This window comes from Equus przewalskii, chromosome X (genome assembly GCF_037783145.1).
Source record: "Equus przewalskii isolate Varuska chromosome X, EquPr2, whole genome shotgun sequence".
NCBI classification, from domain to species: domain Eukaryota; kingdom Metazoa; phylum Chordata; class Mammalia; order Perissodactyla; family Equidae; genus Equus; species Equus przewalskii.
In genome coordinates this window covers 41275464-41287398 of record NC_091863.1, presented here as the reverse complement: position 1 = coordinate 41287398, position 11935 = coordinate 41275464, and the positions used below count along the sequence as shown (strand labels likewise).

The following is an 11935-nucleotide window of genomic DNA, read 5'->3' as shown; positions in this document are numbered from 1 at the left end:
AAGCTGTCCCTATATCTGCTTCCTGAGCCGGTCAAGTGAACTTACTGAATAACCACTGGATCAGTTACAGTACTTAGGCTGTGACTCCAGATATATGACTAATTCTCACTTAGGCAATAAAGACACTTCATGATCTCACATAACAAGAAGTATGGAACCAAGTCAATTCCAGGATTGCTTAATTCAGCAGTTCAATGATGTCTTCAAAGACACAGGCTCTTTCCATCTTTATGTTCTACCATCCTAATGTGTAGCAACATCTCCCCTTTATTCAATAGCACATATTCCCTAAAAGTGAAAAAATATAGAGAAGATTACCACGGCCCCTGTGAAGATACCTGAATTCATGAAGCATGCAGTTTTTTTTTCTCAAATAACTCCTTTTTAATTGGGCTGTCCTCGATAACCCTATTAAAAATTACAACCCTATCTCTACGTTCCCTCTCTTCCTCCCCTGCTTCATTTTTCTCTATATCACTTATCACCATCAGGGATACCATATATTTTATTTATTTTCTTTCTCCCGCATTAGAATGTAAGCTCTGTGAAGGCAGAGACTTAAGTCTGTTTTATTTACTCTTGTGTACCCAGAACCTAGAACATTTCCTGGCACATAGGATGCACTCAATAAATATTTATTGAATTAATTACTGTCCACAAGATGACTGCTACAGCACTTAACATCATATCCTCAAAAAACAACATTCTAACCAGCATAAAAGAGGCATGAGACAAAGAGGCTATTTTCTCCCAAGGCTTGCAACTTTTATCAGAGAGCACAATATTTCTCAGAAACCCCACAGCAGACTTTTCCTAAGGTGTCATTGACCAGAACTGGTCACATGCTCACCAGTAGGCCTCACTAGGCAAATGGAAATGGGATTACCGAGATTGGCTTAAACCAATAATGATTCATCTCCCAGGGCTGGGCAAAGAGCAAGTCTTTTAGCATAAGGAGGAGCATGTGAGGTTGTCGTGTGAGCAAGCTACAAGGTTTGCCATAGGAGCTGAGCATACTCTTGAGAACATCTTCTAACTCCTGTTCTCCTTTCTGTCTCCCATGGCAGGACCACCCTCATCTATCTGGTCAGCTCCCATAGGAACTTTCTATCATTCAATTCAACATACCTAGCCCAGGTCTTGGTCTCTACTACCATTTCCCACTAAAAGAAGTCAGAGCTTCTTGGAGAAGTGGATGATTCCAGAGTTGGAGCAGGGTAGGCACAAGATGAGCCTGGAACATCTTATTATGTCAGAAAGTAAGGAAGTGCTCAAGAAACTAATGGGGTCATATCACAAGGACACAGGGACCAGATTGAGGGGGTTCCCACTGTCCAAATATAGAACAATTTGAACACCAAAGTAATTAAGGACAATAATGAATTATAAACCACTGAGGAAAAATAGGAATCCAAGAGTTCATAGTGATAATAGAAAGATAAATAAAGGTGAAGGGAGGGCTCATGTTTATAGTAGAATACTGAGGACTGACTGGTAAATGTGGAGGGAGTGCTAGAGTTGGAAAAATCATCATTTTTCAACCATGATGGTAAAGATCGGTTCAAGCAGGGATCAATGGATACTAAATTTAGTGACATTTGAATGAAGAGCAGTTTATTTGCAGCCTCTTAGTGTGTCTTCCCACAGATTGCAAGAGGTAAAATAGTAACTACACAGTGAAATGATTGGGCAATATCTTGACCGGGTGATCAAAAGTAATATGACCAAATGAAGGGGCAGATGGACATTATATGCCTTCACATATGATTCTCTGAGAAGGACATAGCATCACCTATGTGGTACTCCAGCCTAGAGTATATAACCTGAATCTAACCATGAGGAAATATCAGGCAAGTACAATGAGAGACACTATATTTTTAAAAAAATGTAGAGTGGAGAAGACTGTATTCTTCAAAAATGCAAATGTCATAAAATATAAAGAAATACTGTAGAAATATTCTAATCGAAAGAGAATAAAGATACATGACAAGTAAATTTAATACCTGGTCCTAGACTGGATCCTGTACTGGCAGAAAGAAGCAAACAGCATAGCACAAAAAATTGCCAATTGCCACAATTGGAATACAGAATATTCCATATATAAAATACAGAAAGTAGATGAAATTAAAGTATCAGATCAATGTTAAAGTTAATGATGTTGATATCTGTACTGTGGTTATGTGAGAGAACACTGAAGTATTTATGAGTAAGAGGGCCATGATGTATGCAACATACTCTCAAATGGTTCAGGAAAAATCAACTACAATATATGGATAGATAGATAGATGATAGATGGATACTAGATAGATAGATATATGAGAGAGAGATCAAGAGTAAGCAAGCAGATGATAAAGTAAACGGGGAAAATGCTAGCAATAGGTGAATCTGAAAGAAGGGCATATGAGTCTTCTTTGTACAATTCTTATTCTTACAACTTTTCTATAACTTTGAAACTATATCCAAATAAAACATTTTTAAAAATACAGCTCATGATCCATCCCATCCTGTTTAGAAGCCTTCCCTACTTAGTTTTGTGGAGGCTCTCAGGGCTACAGAATAGTGAAGGATGTCACTCATGTATTTGCATGTTTTGGCAAAAATGAACACATCCCAATTATTTGTGGGAGATCTTCCAGAAGAATAATTACTCAACAAACATTTATTGTGTGCCAGGCACTGTGTTACATACATGCTGGCACAAAAGGTGACTAAAGCAAGCTTCTTGCTCTCAAAAATTTCATGAATAGACATATAAGCTATGTGTCAAGTGCTATTGCTATAGGAATGCACAGGTTCTAGAAAAAGCCAGAAGACAGTTATCTTATTCAGCCAAGAGAGGGGATCAGAAATAAGAAAAGAATGCAGAGAGGTCAGGGAACATTTCCCAGAGAAGATTCTTGAGTTAAGCAGTAAAAGGGTTAGCTGGTAGACAATGAGAATGGAGGAAGGACATTCTTGGCAGATAGAAAGAAATGAAACAGGTAGGGTAGTAGTTCAGAAGACAGATTCTGGAACCAGACTGCCTTGGCTCAAATCCCAAATATGCCACTTATGAACTGCATGACCTTGGGTAAGTTAGTTACCCTCTCTGTCTCAGTTTCCTCATCTGTCACATGGGCATGATGACATTACCTACCACATAGGATTATTGTTGATGATTAAATTATAAAAGATGATGCGTTTCGACCACAACCTGGCACATATATGTGCCAAATAAATATGAGTTCAGTTCATGTCTCTTTCAAGAAACTAAAAGTTTCAGTTAGTAGAGTGCAGGGCTCATGTCAGGGAATGTAGGGAGAAAGGTGGGAGGATGTGATACCAAGCTAAGGAATTCATACTTTAGCCTAAGAGCAATGGGAAGTTATTGAAGAGTTTTAATGACTTGACCAAATTTGTGCTTTAGAAAGGTCCTTCTGGCTTGAAGAATGAAGCAGGGTAAGAACAGAGGCAGAAAAGCCAGTGAAGAGGTCATTGTATCAGTTTGGATGAGAGGAGATGAGAATCTGAGATAGGATCGTGAGGCAGAGTGTTCTTGAAGAGGGAACATAGTCAAGAGATATCATGGGAGTACAAGTCAAGTTTAACTCCCAGATGCCTGACTTGAACACCAAGATGGATAAAGGCTCCATCCTCTGAGATAGGGAACAGAGAAAGAGCAAGGTTTTGGAGGTGGGGGACAGAGATGATGAGTTGAGTTTCTCCATAGTAAGCTTGAAGGGCCTGTGGGACATCCAAGTAGAGATGTCTAATAAAAGGTAGGATATACAAGGCCGGGATTCACTATCTCTTAAGACTCACAAAGCAAATTCTACCATTTTCTACCTGTGTGGCCTCCAACTAGCAGTATGCCTTTGCTGAGCCTCCATTTCTTCCATTATAAAATGATTGTGATGATTAAAATGCCCCAGTGTAAGCAAAAAGCAGTCAATAAAGTATAAAGTATGATACAAATGCCAGATATTTTTCTTTTGGGGAGAGCTGACACAGAGAAAAAAAATCTCACTTCTTAGATCATCTTTTAGGAAACTTTCCCCTCTGGGGCCATAAAAAGTGTTTCAAGAATACATAGAAACAGCCCTGCCTGTCCTAAGACTGTGTTTTTCTCCCCTTCTATTTTATCTAGAATAAAAATAGTCAGATCAGAAACTTGAAAATAAGTCTTCAATGGGCTAGAAGGAGCCAAAGCTGAAATTAGGGACTACAGAGGCCAAAACGTGAGGTAGAATTTAAAAGTTCTAGGGGTATGTCATCTTTATTGAGATTTGGCTAACTTCTAGACACAATGGTTAAATTCCAGTCCCTGACTAGAGGCCGCTTTGCCAGGCCTTTTGCAAAGTGCTTGGTTCTCTCCTATCCTTATGGAGTTGGTTTGTAACCACAGAGGCCACACAACAGGCATCCTAATTCTCTGTACCACAAACTAACTTCTGTCTGCAAATCCTTAGGGGCTTGCCTGTAAAAAATGCACCCTTGCTTCAATGGCCTTGCCTCATAATTTTCCCATGAATGTCCTCACAAGCCCCTGGGTTCTTTTAGAAGAGCAGATAGAGAATTAGCTATTCAGGTTGCAAAACTGACTTTATTTGTAGAATGTGGGAGTACACAGTCCCTCCCCAGGGAGGGAGTATACAGTCTTTCTATTCAGTTCAGCTTGTCAGAGATTCACTTATTAATTGGTATTTTATTGGGCTGGCATTTTTGTTGCATCCTCAGATTTTATGACCCTGATCTTTGAATCAGTCATCTTTGAATCTATAGGCCCAATAAATATACCAGTTTCTCAAAATCTCTGTCATTCTCTGTGTGGGTGATAAGGAGCTTCACTTTCCTCACCTGTAAAATAGAAATATTAATAGTTACTTGCAGAGCTGTTGTGAGGACTAAATGAGATTATACACTGAAAGTACATACCCTCCGCATTCGTTCAAAAAATATTTACTGAGAACATACTATATGCCAGACACTGCTACACGCATTGAGGATGCAGCAATGAACAAAGACAAATATTACTACCCTTGTGGAGTTGATACTATGGTGAAGAAAGTCTGACAAACAACTAAATAAGTAAAATGTATAATATGACAGATGGTTATAAAAGCTGTAGAGAAAAATAAGACAGGATAGGGGAATAGTGAGTGCCAGTCAGAGTTGGAGATCACCACACAATAGGTGCTTCATATATGGTAGCTACTTCTGTTAGGTATCTTCGGTCTCTATACCTCAAGCATTACTTGGATATAGATCCCAAGTGCTTGCAGTAGTTCAAAAAACATATATCAAAACCTAACTATGGATCAGGGACTTGCTAGATTTTGGGGGTGTAAAGATGAACAAGACATGATTCATAGCCACAAGGATCATTTCAATACCCTGTAGTAAGTAATCAGACCTAGGGTGAGGAGGGAAGAAGATAGAGGAGAGTCACTTAGCATGATCAAGGGTCAGGAAAGGCTTTCTGGAGGTGCTGTTGTCTAAGTGGAGGCTCAAAGGCTGAGAGGAAAGCTATTGGAAAGGGTGAACTTGGCAGAAGAAATTATACAAGCAAAGTCACAAGACCATGGACTAGTGAGGTGAGTGAAAAAGAACTACATGATGTTCAGGGCATGGAAAGCAGCAGGAGATGAAGTCAGAAAAGTAGGCACAAGTCAGGAGGACACGGGGAGTCAGATCATGGACATCACTTAGAGGACAATTATGGAACAACGAGAAGTCCTCAGGTAAGGAAATTACATGGTCAGATTTGCATTTTAGAAAGATTACTTTGTAGAAAAAAAGAAAGTAAAAGAAAAGAGATCATGCTGGCTGCAGTTGGTAGGATAGACTATAAGGAAGTTGAAATTAGAGGCAGAGAATTCAGATAGGACACTACCAGAATAGTGCATGCAGGAGAGTATGAGAGCTTGGATTGCAGAGATGGAAAGGAAAAGATGGATTTGAGGAATATTTGGGAAGTAAAATTGGAAGGCCATAGTGGTTGATTTAATTAAGAATGCAAAATCAAGAGTGATTCCCAAGTTTCTGGCTCGGGTGGATGGTAGTGCTACAATGGGAAGTAGACAACAAAGGATGGATTCCCTGGGAAAAATGTTGAGTTCGGTTTCGGACACTCTAAATCAGATTCAATGGATTATTTCCAGAAGAGACTCTTTTGGGATTTGGTATACTTTAAGGTTTTGCAGTCAGGTGTAGTTGGGTCTAGATTATAATTTGGGGGTAATAATAAAAATTTACCCCATGGGATGGTAAAGATAAAATGATATAATGCACAGGAATTGCTTAGCACAATGCTCGACACATAGTGAATTCTAAGTATAGATTGGGTATTAGCTATTATTATTAGCCTTTTTCTATGCTCAGATCACACCTCCCACTTCTGCTCAACTCCTCCAAGTTCGCTTCTAAGGTTTTCTAGCTGACTTGCTTCTGTCTCCCTAGCATACTCCTTTGGGAGCTGCCCCATGAATTTCTACAATCTGCGTTAATCATCCTGCTTACTTTCTAGTTTCTTCATGGTCTTGAAAAGAACTTCGGCTTTATTCTGCACATGATTTCCCTGCTGAGACACTATCTCAGGCTCCCCTTGACCTTCAGATCACCATGATTCATACTGCTTGTAGAAGGAATTTTTAACAGGTATGTCTCTTCGGGCACCAATCTACTTGGTATCAGCACAAACATTAAATGCCCCCTCTACCATCTGATAATTTTGTTACTGGATGAGACTGTCCAGTGCAACAATTTTGATGATGACAGCTACCATACATTTAGCAGCTATTAGGCCAGGGACTTGACATTTATGCTCCCATTTTATCCCTATAAACCTTCTGAGGGAGGTAGGTGCTACTATTATCCCAATTTTGTAGCCAGAAACTAACATTTATTGAGCATTTATGTGATATCAGGTACTGTGTTAAGCACTTTGCATACATTAATTTATTTAATTCCCATACCATCCCCAAATGTAAGCACCCATTATTTAAATGAACAAATTAAGTCTTAGACAAGTTAAAGTAGCATGCTTAAGGTCACACAGTTGATATTGGCAGACTGGGACTGGAAATATTATTGTGTTTGCTCCTGTGCCCTGCTACATGCCACAATAGGAAAAGAAAAAGAATGGCTGGGGAGTGGGAGCCTGGCTGAGTATGTATATCTGATAGGATGGGTAGGTGTAGCTATTGTCTCTCTGTATTGAAAGACAAAATTAAGTTGATTTCTTAGTTGGCTTTACTTGTAACATGATGATCATGAAATAGAGTTAAGGGATCTGGTATTTGAAATTCCTTCTCCAACAACTTCCTACTCCTTGCCCTCTTCCCAAACATGCATTAAAACTTATAAAGTCAATAATCAAAGACATTGAAGTGAGGAGGAAGAGACGATAATTCAATCCACTGTCCTAATGCAAGAATTTTCATTTTTTATAGTCCTTTCTAGGTGTGTCCACATAAAGACAATTTTACCCAGTTGTAACTATTTTGTATTTTGCTTTATTCATTTAACATTATAAGGCGAACCTTTTATCCTTCCTATTTCATTTACTGACAGGCCATAATATACATTAAGTTGATCTATGTTAAGATTATTTCTAGTTTCTCATTACTAAAAGTAATACTACTTTGACAATCTTTGGTGCTTAGAGATTTGTGTTCCTTCTGCTGAAGTCTGTCCTTACGACAGAATCCCCAGAGAGGAACTGCAGTGTCAAAGGGCAGGAACATAATTATGGCTCTTGATGAAAATTATCAAATTGCTTTCCCAAAGGATCAGACCTATTTGCACTGCAGTTGTGAGAGTGCAAGCTCGTCAATGGCATATGGTTGTGTTAGTTGCTATTTTCTTTCCATGTTTTTAGTTTAGCCTTAATCTTTATTATTTTCGTGATTAGGCATATATTCAAAATAGTGTGAAAGTGGCAGGAAAATAAAGAATGAAATTCCAGTAAGGAATGAGATAACTGGCCACAATTTAAAATCTCTTTCAGGCATATTTGTGTCCGTGAGGGTCTCCCAACAGGCTGGTGTTTCAGTCCTTTTTAGATCCATTTTTCCATAATTAGATGACAGGTGGAAATAAGGCCAGCCCTGCAGGAGCCCCACTTGGAAAGGTTAGTGAAGAGTGGGGAGGGATATTAGCCAGTTTGGGGGGACTTGCTGAGTGGCACATGTAACCAAGACACAGAAGGCAGAATCACAACTGGAGGATGAACTAAAAAAAGATCATTGGCATCAAAGTGTCCTCCATTCTATAATTAACCCAGTAGTACCTCCTTCATACAGAAATAATTTGTGGTCAGATTAATTAGAATCAAGAATTAGAATTAAGAAATAGCACTGGCAACAAGGAAGGAAAGTCCAGACCTGCTGCTCCTAAGAATAATGGAGAGACAGAATAACAACTCTCCCATGTGTCCAGTATTGTACAAAATGCTTCCTCCAGCTTGTCTCTAATCCTCACAGCGACCTTATGAGATGGGAACAATTAAGCTGATTTTACAGATGAGGAATCTGAGGCTCAAAGAGGTTAAGTTGGCAGGCAGCATAAACTGGTAGTTAATAGCGTGAGTTCTAGAGCTAGAGTGCCTGGATTGGAAACCTGTCTTCTTCCCCATTTACTAGTTATGTGATCTTAGGAAAGTTATTTAACTTCTCTGCCCTTCAGCTTCTTCTACTTGTAAAAGAAGATAACAGAAGAACCTGCCTTATAAAATAGTTTGCAAGGATTGAAGGAAACAATATATGCAAAGTGCTTTGAACAGTGATGGGCATGTAAGGTCAAAAGATCTGAGCTGTGGTCATTATTATTAGCCAAGATGACACAATCAGTAAAGAGGAGAGCTTGGATTCTGGCCCAGGTTTGCTGGCCTCCAAACATCACCCTCTCTTCATTAAATCAAAGAGCCCACTTAGAACTAGTATATTTTTTTAGCAAACCCTGTTTAGCCACCCCAACTATTTTCTCATACTCTGATTTTCCTAGCAAGCCACAGACAGTGGCAATGCAGGGATTTAAGAGTCATCTCCCAGCTCTTGTGGAACACCAACTCTTCCCCAAGGGAAAAGATCACTTTCTCTGTATCCATGAGGCTTGGACTAGTGGCTCACTGGGAAATGGTAATTTCACACTTAGAGAGCCAAGATCCCAGGTTCTATGTCCAAATACTATAATTCTGCCAGGGTTGAGATAAGTTTCCATTCTGTTCTATTTTCTTTTCTTGAAGACCAGAAGTTGTATTTAGGCTCAATTTTAAAAATTCCTAACCCAGGACCTTGCCTCAGATAATGGGTAAAGTGATATTTAGGTAGAGAGGAGCTTCTGTTAATAGCTAATCATAAGATTATAATGCTTATTAAGCACTTTAAAATGTTCTGGGTGCTATTGTCAATTCTTCACTTCTATTTTGCATTTAATCCTCACAACAACCCTCTATAGTAGGTACTATTCCCATTTGACAGAAGAAGAAACTAGGCACAGTGGTTAAGTAACAGGCCAAAGGTCACTTAACTAGTTAATGCAAGTGCTAGGATTTAATCCAGAGCCCTAAAGCCCACACATACAACTGCTATACACTACTGACTCTCATTAATGGTAAAAGGTTAATTAATAGGCAAAGGCTAATCTTAGTCTCTAGCTGGTGCCTGACACACAGAAGGCATTTATCACATAATTTTGGAATATTGAATGAACCATTCGCTACTTATGCATCTTTACCATGCAACCCAGTAATAATTGTGCATTTAATCAAATAAATTAGAGTCATGTTATTAATTTGTCTAATTATCAAATTAAACTGCTTGCCTGCATTAACCTTCAGTATGGCTCCATGTAATTTAATCATCTGTTCAAAATGCACACCAAAGTCATTCACTCATCCTTCATTAATTGAGAATACCTACTAGAAACCAAGCCCCCATACTATCTCTAAGGATATAGAGATAAATAGACGTAGATATTCACAGTCTAGTGGAGGAGACATATATACAAATATAAATTAGACTGATCAGAGGCATTGAAAGAGGGAGGAATATGGGAGAGCAGAAGAGAAAAACTATGAACATATAGTACTTCTGCTGCCCAAAATGTCTTCTTCTGGTAACATATCTCATCCCACCTAGATGGATACATCACCCAACTCTGGTGTGATGACTAATTTTACATGTCATGTCAACTTGACTAGGCTAAGGGATGCCCAGATAGCTGGTAAAACATTATTTCTGGATGTGTCTGTGAGGGTGTCTCTGGAAGAGATTAACATTTGAATCAGTAGACTTAATAAAGAAGACTGCCCTCACCAGTGTGGATGGGTATCATCCAATCTCTGAGAGCTTGAATAGCACAAAAAGGCAGAGGAAGGGCAAACTTGCTGTTTGCTTCAGCTGGGATATCTATCTACTCCTGTCCTTGGATGTTGGCACAGTTGGTTCTCAGACCTTTGGACTTAGACTGAATTATACCACCTGCTTTCCTGGTTGTTCAGCTTGCAGGCAGCAGATTGTGGGACTTCTAGGCCTCCATAATCGCGTGATTTCTATAACAAATAAACAAACAAACAATTGGCTCTGTCTTGCTGGAGAAGCCTGACTAATATATCTGGATAATCAGAGAATTCCGTTTCTCAGGCCCTCTGGCCCTGTTGTTAGTTCAGGGATAGATTCAATTCTGGAGCTTTTGCTGAGACTATTGAGAAAGTGGCTCTGTGTTTCTACCAGGGTTGCTAAGTGGTAAGATGCAAATCTGTAGCTCTTCGTGGCTTTCTTGGCCACCATGCAGGGAGAGCCTGCTTGAGAACTGAGTCAACATAGAGGAGATCAGGGCCAAGGGATAGAAACAGATTGCTGATGACGTCATTTGAGCACCTGCATCTAGCTATGCCTAAAATTACCCCTGTGCCTTTCTACTGGTATCAACAACCAGTAGAACAACCAGTTTCTTTTGGCTTAAGCTTATTTGTCTTGTAGTTCTGTCACTTGCCAGCAAAAGAGTCCTTTATATAGACATCTATCTAGACTCTGTGTGTGTGTGTGTGCGCATGTGCATACATATGCACAGACATATGCTGGTATGTTGGTTAGTTAGGGAAGGCTTCCTGGAAGAAGTGAGGCCTGAACTAAATCTTAAAGTGTTGATAGGAGTTACCTAAAGCAAAGGGAAATGTACACAGGGCAGAAAGACAGCATGGATATAAGTATGGAGGTAGGATACACCACGAAAAGACAGGAGTAGGGATACTGTAAGCGGTTTGGTGTGGTGGGAGGGTAAAGTGAGAGTCAGAGGAAGGAGAGACAAAGCTGGAGAGCAGGGCAGGGGCCACTAAGTGGGGCACCAGGAATGCCATGTTAATAAGATGGCAATTTGTATTCCTTATATTCCTTTTCTACAGCCCAGCCAAATTTTTACATTTTTTCCTCTTTTTGTTATTAGTGCTCCAGTAACATATACCAACAAACAGAATTGAAGTAGAAAGCTTTCTAGGCTTGGAGTTTGGTCAATCTCAGGATCCTTTTGGGGTTCTGAATCACTAGAGGAGCCTCTTTGTGATGTCCTATTTTCTGGCTGTTCTGGGTGAGACAATCCTTATCCTCCATTCCATGATTAAGAGGTATACCAAGACACCAACCTGAAAGTTCCTTCTCATATGATCAAAAATGCCTTTGGTTTTCCAGGCCCCAGGTCATGTGTTCAGTGATGACTGAGCATCAACTATGCCCATGCCCTGTGCTAGATACTGGGGAGCAAGTTGAAGAATCAGACGTAGTTCCTGCCCTCAAGGAGCATCCAGTCCAGGGGCGGAGACAACTACAATAAAATATGATCAGGGCCACAGTGGAGGGATATAAAAGGAGCAATGGGAACATCAAGAAAGAATAGCTTGGAGGTATCAATGAAGGTTTCTTCTACAAATGGGACTTTTGAACTGACTTGAAGAAGGATC

General features: G+C 39.7%; 1 pseudogene; it reads left to right on the top strand.

Moving 5' to 3' along the window:
- Positions 1 to 267: 267 nt before the first annotated feature.
- On the top strand, positions 268 to 366 carry LOC139081235 (U6 spliceosomal RNA; annotated as a pseudogene).
- The last annotated feature ends 11569 nt before the right edge of the window (positions 367 to 11935 follow it).